Consider the following 12,410-nt stretch of genomic DNA (forward strand, 5'->3'; position numbering starts at 1 on the left):
CACAGCAAAAAAAAAAAAAAAAAAAAAAAAAGTGCATCAGCAGCAGAAGACCATATATCTAGACCCTCCATGGTTTACAATTTGAAAACTGAATGTTTGGCATTAACAAGGACTCTGCTAGAGGCCTGTGTTGATCGTAACTTTTCTTTCAACATTTGCAATTATATTAATTCCCAGAAGAATTCAAATATTTAGTATAAAAAATGATCCATGCTGTTAGAGTAGCATTCAAGCTGAAGTATGGCAGTTGCAATTTTTCCCCCTAGAATTAAATTGTCTGACTGCCCCTTCATCTGGGAGCTTATGCATTATGCTTCACTTTCATCATAATCATTTGTGCCAGCCTAAAATATCTTTTTCTCCACCTGTCAGGAAGCTTAAATTTCTACATTTACAGATTTATTCTTCAGGAATCTTCAGTTAGAATATATATATATATATTTTGCAGATGAAAGAAAGTAATATATCAGGGCATTGTAAATTGTTAAAACCTTGGCATGAATTTGTTCATCATGAACACTAAATTATTTGTCAATAGATAGGTGGATCATATTGCCCTCTTCTTGATCCTAACTCCCTAAATATTTTTCAAGTCTCTCTGAATCTTTCCATTCTCAGTGCTCCCATGTTCTTTTTCTTGCACAATATCCTTCTAACTAGGCTCCCAGGGCAGGGCCCAGTATTTTCAAGCATCAGCATGGTTAGGGATTATCATGATGTGCCTGTTAAAATATGCAGTCTCAGAGATCCTCTCAATAGATGCTGAAAAAGCATTTGACAAAGTACAGCATCTGTTCTTGACAAAAGCCCTTAAAATAGTAGGGATGGGGGAATGTATCTCAACATCATAAAGGCCACATAGGAGAGACTCACACCTAACATCATCCTCAATGAAGAAAAACTAAGAGCTTTTCTTGTACGGTCAGGAACAAGACAGGGATGTCCACTCTCACCATTGTTATTTAACATAGTACTGGGAGTCCTATCCTCAGCAACCAGACAACAAAAAAGCAATAAAAAGCATCCAAATTGGCAAGGAGGAAGTCAAACTTTCACTATTCACAGATAATATAATACTCTATGTAGAAAACTTGAAAGACTCCACCAAAAAATCGCTAGAACTATTATATGAATTCAAAAAAGTCATAGGATATAAAATCAATGTACAGAATCCGTGGCATTTCTATACACCAATAATGAAACAGCAGAAAGAGAAATCATGGAATGGATCCCATTTACAATTGTACCAAAACCCATAAGATATCTAGGAAAAAAAAAAAAAACTAAACTAACCAAGAGGTAAAAAATCCATACTCTGAAAACTATAGAATACTTTCAAAGAAAATGAAGAGGACACAGAGGAATACAAAAACATTCCATGCTCATGGATTGGAAGAACAAATATTGTTTAAAAGTCTATATTGCTCAAAGCCATCTGCACGTTTAATGCAATCTTTATCAAAATAGCACCAGCATTTTTCACAGAGCTGGAACAAACAACCCTAAAGTTTGTATGGAAGCACAAAAGACCCCAAATAGCCAAAGCAACCTTGAAAAATAAAACCAAAGCTGGAGGCATCACAATTCTGGAGTTCAGCTCTATTACAAAGCTGTGATCATTAAGACAATATGATACAGGCACAAAAACAGACACATAAATCAATGAAACAAAAAAGGAAACCCAGAAACAGACCCAAAACTCTGTAATCTTAGACAAAGCAGGAAAGAACATCCAATGGAAAAAAGACAGTCTCTTCAAAAAATGGTGTTGGGAAAACTGGACAGCAACAAGCAGAAGAATGAAACAGGAGCACTTTCTTACACCAAACACAAAAATAAATTCAAAATGGTAAGACCTAAATGTGAGACAGGAAACCATCAAAATCCTAGAGGAGAACACAGGCAGCAACCTCTCGGACTTCAGTCACAGCAACTTCTTTCTAGACACATCCCCAGAGGCAAGGGAAACAAAACGAAAAATGCAGTGGAACTTCATCAAGAAAAGTTTCTGAACAGCGAAAAAAACAATCAACAAAACCAAAAGTCAACCCACGGAATGGGAGAAGATATTTGCAGATGAGAAATCTGATAAAGGCTTAGTATCCAAAACCTTTAAAGAACTTATCAAAGTCAATACCCCAAAACCAAATAGTCCAGTTAAGAAGTAGGCAGACGATACATAGAGGCATTTTTGGAAAGAAGACACCCAGATGGCCAACAGACATGTGAAAAGATGCTCAACATCCCTCATCATCAGGGAAATGCAAATCAAAACCACGATGAGATACCACCTCACACCTGTCAGAATGGCTAAAATTAACAATACGGGAAACATTAGATGTTGGTGAGGATGCAGAGAAAGGGGAACCTCTTACACTGTTGGCAGGAATGCAAACTGGTGCAGTCACTCTGGAGGAGAGTATGGAGGTTCCTCAAAAGGTTAAAAATGGAACTTCCCTATGATTCCCCAATTGCCCTACTAGGTATTTACCCAAAGGATACAAAAAATACTGATTTGAAGGGATGTCTCACCTCAATGCTTATAGCAGCATTATCAACAATAGCCAAATTGTGGAAAAAGCCCAACTGTCTATCAACTGATGAATGGAGAGAGAGAGGTGGTGTAGATATGTCCAACGCAATATTACTCAGCCGTTAAGAAGAATGGAATCTTGCCATTTGCAATGATGTGGATGAAGCTAGAGTTTTGTTTTCAGTGAAAAAAGTCAGGGAAAGACAAATACCATATGATTTCACTCATGTGGAATTTAAGAAACAAAATGAATGAATACAGGGGAAAGAAAAAAAAGAGAGAGTGAGGCAAACTATAAGAGAGACTCTTCACTATAGAGAACAAACTAAGGGTTGCTGGAGGGGAGGTGGGTAGGGATGGGCTAAGTGGATGATGGGGATGAAGGGGTCCACTTGTGATGAGCCCTGGGTGTTGTATCTAAGTGATGAATCAGTAAGTTCTACTCCCGAAGCCAGTATTACACTGTATGCTAACTAATTGGAATTTAAATAAATACTTGACATATTAAAGAAATTCAAATACAGTTCATTTGGAGACATTTGTTGGGAAAAAATAATAAAGTCAGTTAGTTAATATACAAAAAAAAAATGCAGAATCTCAGATTCCACCTCCCAAATTTTGGATTTATTGAGTATGGGTCTGGGATCTGGAAATGCTTTGTAACAAGATTTCCAGGTAATTCTGATGCAAGTGCTCATGGGTCATATTTTGAAAAACACTTTCCTCCATTACCTAATCAAAAGTATCAGTACTTCCTACTGACCCTTTGTTAGAGGAGTTCATCAAGAAGACGTGACTGCCAACTAACCATCCAGTTGGGTGCAGGCAATGGGAGAGGCTCCCCACCCTCTCACCTGCATGCTCTGCTTGCCTTCCCTTCCCAGGGATGCAGCCCTAAGGTAGGAGCGCGTATTAAGACTACGTGGATTACCTACTTGGCTACACCCAGCTAAGACCTTTCTCTATATCTTTAAGATTCTGGTGTCCTGACATGGAGACTTACTCATCTTGTGGCACCCAAGACAAGCCTCGCCTGTGACTTCCCTTGCTCATCAAACCAGCCACCGACCTACCTGGAGTAGCCCACCTCTTTCTTCTGGTTCTCCCTGTCCTGCATCTATAGGGGACATCAGATGAGCCAACATCTCTGCTCTAGTTGTTTTTATTACAACTTCTAGTTTATCGTCTACAAAGCACTGAGCAAGTGGACTTTCCCCTTTAGAATTGAAGTTCCCGGAGGGCAGGGCCTTGACCTTACTCATTTCTGTAGCTCTAACTTCTAGTCTAGGGCCTGGCCCATGCTAATAACACAATCGGTATTTCATGAATGAATCTTAGGAGAGAAGTTTTGAATAGGCCAGGCTTTGGTTACACCTGGTCTTTGGTACCTCCTTTCCCACTGTTTTCAGACTCAGACACTTCTTCTTCTTCTTTTTTTTAAGGTTTTATTTACTTATTCATGAGAGATACAGAGAGAGAGAGAGAGAGAGACAGAGACACAGGCAGAGGGAGAAGCAGGCTCCCTGTGGTGAGCCTGATGTGGGACTGGATCCCAGGACCCCAGGGTCATGCCCTGGGCCAAAGGCAGGTGCCAAATTGCTGAGCCACCCAGGCGTCCCCAGACTCAGACACTTCTGATCTTACTATCCCCTCCCTTAAAACTTCTATCGTCTAGAGCACTTACAGGAAAAATGTAAACTCCTTAACACAGCATAAAGGACTTTCCCAGTCTCACCCCAAGCTGCCTTATAGCTTCATTTAGGACTACTGTCCCCAACATGCTCACCTCATTAGCAGGCATTCCCAGCTTTTACTTCACAAGCTCATGCTTCTGCCCCCTGCTGTTTTCTTGCCTGGTATGCCCTTTGTCTTTTTTTTTTTTTCCTTTCCCCAAACCTGTGATTGAATTCCTATTATTTTACATTTCACCTCCTTTGTGAAGTCTGTTCTATTCTTTGAGACAGGGAAAGCTATTTATTTATTTGCTTGCTTTGCTGCTCTCCCTTTACGTTTTCCATGACATTATTAGGGTCTTTCTTATATTATTTTGTGTCTCTCATTTTTGTATCCCAAGGGCTTAGGATAGTTATGTCACGTGATAAATATATAATAAATTATCCTTTAACGATGAATTTATAAAGTGGGCCTTTTTTTTTCTTTTTTTCTTTTTTCTTCTTCTTCTTTTTCTTTTTTTTTTCTTTTTCTTTCTTTTTTTTTTTTTTACAGAACTGAGAATGATGCTAGGGAAAGTCAGATATCTCGATCAAATCCCATCACTAATGTGGACTTCAGTGGAACCACAAAGAGGAAGGGGAAGGGCCAGGAGTACCCAAAAATCCCTGGCCAGTATGTTTCTTTTTCCTCCTTTGGCCCAGTGCTAATTTATATATAAATTATATATAAATTATTAATTATATATAAATTAGTTTATATATAAATTATATATATAATTTTCTTTTTTAAAAAGATTTTATTTTTTTGAGGGGTGGGTGGGGGTACGCAGAGGGAGAAGCAGATTCCCCGCTGAGCAGGGGGCCTGACCCGGGGCTCAAGCCCTTCACCCAATCAATCTTCTGTTCTGGGTTAGTGGGTCTCAGGAGTTCCTGTGGAGGAGAACTTCTGGGAAACCGGAGTTTGAAGGCAGATACCGAGGCATCTAAAGGAATACGTGCATTTCCCAGGTCAAGGAGCTCTGATGGAAGTTCTCCAAACATGGGAATTTTCCAGGGTCATACAGAGGTGCCCAGAAGGTAAGTCTTAAACACCTGTTCTCTAGAGCATCCCAATTCCTGCACTAAGGTGTCCTTTATGAACATGTGCCTTTCCCTCCATCGTTAGCAGGAGAGCAGGGAAATTTATGGAAGCAAGCTGGAGGGAGAGTGAAGAGGTAAGGACAGAGGACAAAACTGGACTGCGTGCTCATCGCTGGACTAGAAGTTTTATTTGCTGAAGATCCCAAGTCAGGGTAGGGGGAGAAGTTTTACTGCTAGAGCTAAATAAAATGCAAGGGCTTGTTTAGGATGGAGCATACTAATTATAAATTGAGTTGTCCGTATTTGTGAGTTAAAGGGGGACTGTGAGCCTCAAAATGTTCCCAGTGTGTAGGTCAACTGGGAGTTTTGATATCAGGGTGGGGAAGTAGCAATGAATGTGGTGTAAAGTGTCAGTAAGTACAGAAGTAAGTAGGTAAGTAAATAAATGGGTACATACCTTGTACTTCGATTCTTGGGTGACATCAGTTGTCTAAGAGCAATTAGAGCCCAGACGTCTGTCCAGAGGGAGTCTTCATCCTCAGCCGAGTGGACATGGGGATTTCCCTCTCTGAAAAGCTAAACCAGATCGTCTCTGGGGTCCAGATCCCAAGCAGGGTTGAACACAGGGGTGAGTTGCCATAGTGAATACAGCACAATGGTGTAGAAGTCTGAATAATGAGTGACAAGGACCCATCCCCTTTCCCTACTTGGTTTAAGCCATTCTAGCAGAGCCATTCTAGCAGCGTAAAGATGAGGGTGTATTTGTTCTAGAGAAAAAAGACCGGCGTACAGGTAAAAGCACCATAGTATGGCTTTTAAAGAAGCCCAGCGCTTCGCTCTCTGGTTTCCCTCTCCATGCACACAACATCTCTGGTGAGCTTTTTCCTGCTTTACTGTTAAGTAGGAGCAGAAATCCAAGGATCACCCAAGAAAGTCTCTACTATGAAAGAGAGACTCAAGTGAATGAGTAGGAAACAGAAACAAGGCAGAAAGCCGCAAAAATGAAAGAAAAAAGCGAAATCGTTAACACTCTCAGAAAAACAAAGGAAGATCTTGCAAAAATGAAACCAGAAAAGGAGGTTGACATAAAGAAACGAGGAACAAGAAAACGATCTTAAGAGTTTCATGGTCACGATGATTCCAGAAGTGGGAACTGAATAGGGGGCTTAGAAGATAAAGTCAAGGGAACTCACCCAGCAAGAGAAGCAGAAAAGATGAGGGAAGGAAAAGAGGAGAGGAAGGAGTTCCCAGGGCAAAGTCAGAGAAGTTCCAGGAAGAAGGAAGAGATACAAGGAAAGAGAGAACTATCAAAGAAATAGTGCATGAAAATATCTCCAAACGGAATATATGAAAAGTCAAAGCTTCTTTTTTAAAAAAGATTTTATTTATATATTCATGAGAGACACACACACAGAGAGAGAGAGAGAGAGAGGCAGGGACCCAGGCAGAGGGAGAAGCAGGCTCCCTGCGGGGGGCCCGATGCAGGACTCGATCCCAGGACCCAGGGTCACGCCCTGAGCCCCCCAGCTGCCCCAAAAGATATGAAGTTCAAACGGAAAAGGCCCACTGACTGCTGACGCCGACGGGGAAGCAAACACACAACACACACATGTTTCCTTTCCTTGGGAAGCAGTGGGGTGCACTCTCCCATGCAATGGAGGAGAAAGCAGTCAGGACAGAAATTAGAGGGGGAGAGGAGTGTCCAGGATGGTGAGCCGCAGCGCCAGCGATCACTTTCAGCACAGGGCCCACCTTTCCCTGCTCTGGGGACACAATTTTGACAGCAATAGTCAAGAAGTGTCTCATCAGTCCCACAACTCAGCTAAAGAGATCTAGGGCATCATTTTTGGTTGGAATTTTATGAAGATTCTCAAAAACAAAACAAAACAAAACAAAACAAAATACTTTTTATCCTGTTCGATGAGAACTCCGTAATTTATAAACATAATTGTATACGATGTTGAAAACATAATTTATCTTTACTCAAGGATAGTTTTTCTCTGTTTCACTACTTTTTACAATTGTCTCTCTGTTCTGGGACATTATGGAGCCCATCGTAGGTAATCCGTTCGGCCACAATCTTCTCTGCTTCATCAGGGCAGTGAGTTCTTTACATTGTGCTCCCCTAGATGCCAACTTCAAGGTCCTTACGTGGGATCTCAGCTTACAATGAATCTCCTATTAGATTAAAAAAAAAAAAAAAAAAAACAATTACATGGCCGGGAGCCTTCCATATCTATCACCCCCCTCCACATCCCATGACATTTTGCATCCACCTTTCCTGGGACATGGGACTTCAGCGAGGGTCATGACGGAGCTACTATTACTCCCTCCTTAGGCTTCCCCCCACCCCCAACAAAACACACCTTGAGGGACATATGGTTGTCTGACTTCTAGATATCCATACCCTAGAATGTGTCTTCCTGTTAAATGGTAGAAACAGAACATGAAGCAGATTTAGTGGTTAGTGTCTACACAACGTTTTCAAGAGTCGGTCGGCCCCTACCATCGCGCCCAGCACTGCTGTAAAACCGTAACAGATGCAAAATCGTACAAAGCCGAGTCCCTGACCTCAGTGAATCCCTTTGGGAGACCAAATGGATAACCACGAAATGGGATATCAGATATCGTTTGCTTAAGTATCTAAATGTGTGGTGCAGCCCACAGATGACTGGAGAAGCAGGAGACAAATGTCTGTTTCTACAAAAGAATAACGGCTCTGCCCCTCGTACAGCATGCTATTGATTCCAGCTGGCAGTAGAGCTTGCAGAATGGGAGTCGGCCAGCAGTTGAACTCATGCAGAGAACCATATGTCAAAGCTAGACCTTTCGTGAATAATGCAGAGTCTGTCCTCAGGAAAGCCTTTGTCACAGACAAATATTTTAAAGATAATCCTAGGGCTCAAAAGTCATTTTAGCTCTTAGTGGAGATGAACAAAGAGTAGACCAAAATGAATTTCCAGTGTCCAACAATATTGCCTTACCAATCTGCGATATGAAATACGACTGGAAACTCTAAGTTTCCGCAAAATAAACTGAGATAACAAATCTTCCTACTCATGGGAGTGCTTCACTTTGTTTTCTTTCTTTCTTTCTTTCTTTCTTTCTTTCTTTCTTTCTTTCTTTCTTTCTTTCTTCCTTTCTTCCTTTCTTCCTTTCTTTTCCTTTCCTTTCCTTTCCTTTCCTTTCCTTTCCTTTCCTTTCCTTTCCTTTCCTTTCCTTTCCTTTCCTTTCCTTTCCTTTCCTTTTATTTTCTTTCTTTTTTTTTTTTGAGTCTGTGTTCTGATGTGAAGACTGATCCTTAGGATAAAAAGATCTTGTTTTTCTTCAGAGGCCTTTGCTAAATGCAGCCTGCATCTAGGGTTACCAAAATTAGAAGTGGAGAAATAATTTTTTTTCCATGAGATGGAAAAATTCATTACAAGAGACCTGAGGTTTTAAAAATGTACCCAGAAGATGTTTGAATAGCTTTAACAACCATTAAGATTTTTGTCGGCCTTCAGGAAAAATACGGTAGGTTTTCATTCACAGTAAAGTTGAATGTACACATTGAACTGATAGGCCTAAAGTTAACTTTGGTTTCAGCCCATCACTTGAACAAAGCAACTATGCAAATGTTGAGTTTTCTAAATTTTTCAAAGTAGGTTACACATATTACAAGTTCAGACAGATTATCAGATTCTGCTGGCCCTGGTTGGGCTGCTCAATGATTCCTACCTACTGTCCTTAGATTGTTTCTCCCTGAACTAGGAATATGCATAAGAGAAAAATGTCTAATATCGGGAAATACTTGAGAAATGTCAAACTGCATAGATGTAGCAATTCTTCATTTTCCTTTTTCCTTCTTTCTATGCAGATTTCTTGAAACATTTCTTAAAGTGGAAGTAAAATCTCAATTTTTTCCTATATTATTTTTGTGAAACCCAAATATGAACCATAAAAATCTTGCATTTTTGAAGTCATATTTTAACTCAGCCTACAAAGTACCTTAATTATTGTTTGAATACCATTCACCCTAGGCATGTGGACTAGTTGGTATAAATTCAGATGACCTCAGAAGCCTTTTCTTGGAGGCAAGATAATAATCCAAGGGGAAGTGACATCAGGTGTTTATGATAGCAACACCGTACCTTCATTTTACACTTAATATCTTTGATACCCGTATGTTTACCATCCATCTCATCTCAAAGATCCCCAATGATATAATTTATTATTTAAAAGGCATGAAGATATAGGGCGTAACACAGAAAGTAGACATTAAAAAGCAATTACTAAAGTGTAAAAGGGTGAATTCTCTTTTAAATTGCTTTGGATTGTACTTAAGACCACATTCCAATACCTCATAGGAAATAGGATCTAGTGCAACTGCCAAAAAGGGGGTAACCTGAGTAAAAATTAAGTGTTTGGGGGCCCTGTACAATTTTTCTTGACCTGGACAATCGATGCCACAGCATCATCCAACTCAAGAGTGTTTCCTACTGTGCAGAACTTGTGTGAGGCACTTGCAAAGCATATGGTCAAGAGGTACAATGTCCAGAGTAGAGCAGTGACCCAGATAGCTCCAGTTTCTGAGAGCTCAAAACAAATCTATCACCAGATACGGGGCTCATGGAAATGGTTTAAAAAACACTTGGAAAAAAGTCACAAGCTGTTCGCTGAAAGGGCCCTAAGCACAGTTTGACTTCTGCCAGAATTTATGGAAAGTGACAAATGAGAGTCTTAAATAGAGAAGTGTCTGAATACATGCTGCTCAGTTAGGAATAAAAAAAATCTCTTCTTCATATAAAATAGTTAAATAGAACTTTGTCACTCATCCCATTACACGACTTTGTAAATTTTGCCTCCCACATAAAGAAGCTGTCTTTGATAATAATAGTCAATGGGGGAAAGTAATATTTTCTACCTTGCTGTCTGTGCTGCTGAGCCTGCTTAAGAGGAGAGAGAAAGAGCTTGATCATCAGTATGCAGCTAACAATTACTAATATGTGAATTTAATATTTGGGATGTGATACATTAAAGTAATGTTGGGATGTTTGCATCTGGGCCTGCTCTCCTCTGAGCCTATAAAATACCGGTTCTCATGATCTCTCACTGGGTCAACCTCTCTCCTAACTTATTACTTATTTCTGAAAAAATATGCCTCCTGTAACCCTCCCACATCCCGTTTACTCTGAAATGTCTTCCTCTACAAATCTCTTGGTTAAGGGCTTCCCTCTAAACCCTGCTTTGATGAATCGTCCCTATTTTGGTTTACTTACCCCATGTTTTGCTGGAAAATACCCTCTAGCAACTTCCTAAGAAAATAGATATTGACATTAACTTTTTTAGAGACATTGAAAATTTGAGGATATCATAATTCTACCCATAGAGTTGATTAACAATGTAGGTTTGTACAAAACATTTGATGGAAAATTATTTTCTTGAGATATGGGAAGAATTTCTCTTTGTGTTCTTGCTTCAGGAGTTGCTTTGGAGAAGTCTTGAGCAGTTCTGGTTACCATTCTTGTCTGTGACCTGTTTAGAGTCTCTGGAAATTTTTTGTATGTTTTATCTCTGGTGTTCTGAAATTTATGATGATGTGCTTTAGCATGAAACTTTTTCATTCATTGGGTTGCATCTCATCGAGATGGGAGAAATGGTCTTTATTTCTTCCCCATAAGTATTTTCTGCTCTTTCTGAAATGAGGTTCAGATTGCTCCTCAAATTTTCTTTTCTATTTTATATATAAATATTTTTAAAAAATTAGCTTTTCCCAACCTGTTTAGGTCATTCTACCAAAATTGCTATATATATATATGTATAATATATAATATAAAATATTATATATTATATTATTGTTATATATTATATATAAAATTTTCCAATTCATTCATATATATATATATATTGCTGTTGTTATTTGAATATTCTTTCTTTTAATGTGAGTTGGCTCTTTTCTAAAAGATGCAATATCCTCTTTTATACTATCTCTCAGATATTATATTTATTATGTGTGCCAATTAAATTTCTTGTCAGTGTTCTTATTTTACCCTAGCCTGTCTCTATTTGGAGTCAAATGGTGTTTTAGTTTTTACTTGTCGTGTTTTATCTTTCATACTCACACGTTTGGTGATCCTGTGCGTGACTGAGATTGCGTGCAGGTAGCCTGTAGGTTAGTGATTTCCCTGTGATGTCATGAGTCGGATTGTAGTCCCCATTCCTACTCCCCAAGTTTCCTACTCCTTCAAGGGCAAGGAGAAAGTTGTTTGACTCCATAATGCGGGAGATCAGGACAACATGAGGATCTCCTTGTGGTGAAAAGGATTTTCAAACAATTCCCATTTGCCTTGCCTCCTCTGTGACTTAAAAGGTAACCTGCACCTGCAATTCCTAAGCCTTTCTGCAGTCTGGGCAGGAAAATGGATTTGTCCTTTTTTGATTTTTGCTTAGGTTTGACCTTATCTTAGCTAAGTCATTTACTTTTCCTTGGTTACCTTCTTCTGTCATTTTATATGGTGTTTCAGGGTTACAAATATCCCCTCGTTTTGGCGAAGGTGGATTTTACATATTTTTTAATCCTTCTTTGATGGATGATTTTTGAGAGGCGAAGGGAGCATATCAGTTTTACTCTGCCTACTTTTTGGCGAAGTATCAGAAAAAAATGAGTATTTTTTATTATCTCTTTTGTTTTTATCCTACAGACACAGTGACCTCTATAATATTGCTTGTATTTTTTTATGGTGGATGTAAGGAAGCTCAGAGACAAATTTGTAATTCTCCTCTGACTGACTGTGTCATACATTGGTACAGGAACCTAAATCTTTATTTCAACATGTTTCAGTATAATTTTCGCTTCATTAAGAACGAACTAGGGGTGGTGGAAGGGGAGGAGGGCGGGGGTGGGGGTGAATGGGTGACGGGCACTGAGGGGGGCACTTGACGGGATGAGCACTGGGTGTTATTCTGTATGTTGGCAAATTGAACACCAATAAAAAATAAATTTATTATCAAAAATATTCTATGTATATACATGTGTGTGCATATATATGTATGCGTGTATGCACACAGACATAACATGTTTTATTTTATTTTAAATTATATCTATTTCTGTAATGAAACCAAACCAACTATTCTCTCATTTCCTG

The sequence above is a fragment of the Canis lupus genome, chromosome 13 (assembly GCF_003254725.2).
Source record: "Canis lupus dingo isolate Sandy chromosome 13, ASM325472v2, whole genome shotgun sequence".
Taxonomy (NCBI): Eukaryota; Metazoa; Chordata; class Mammalia; order Carnivora; family Canidae; genus Canis; species Canis lupus.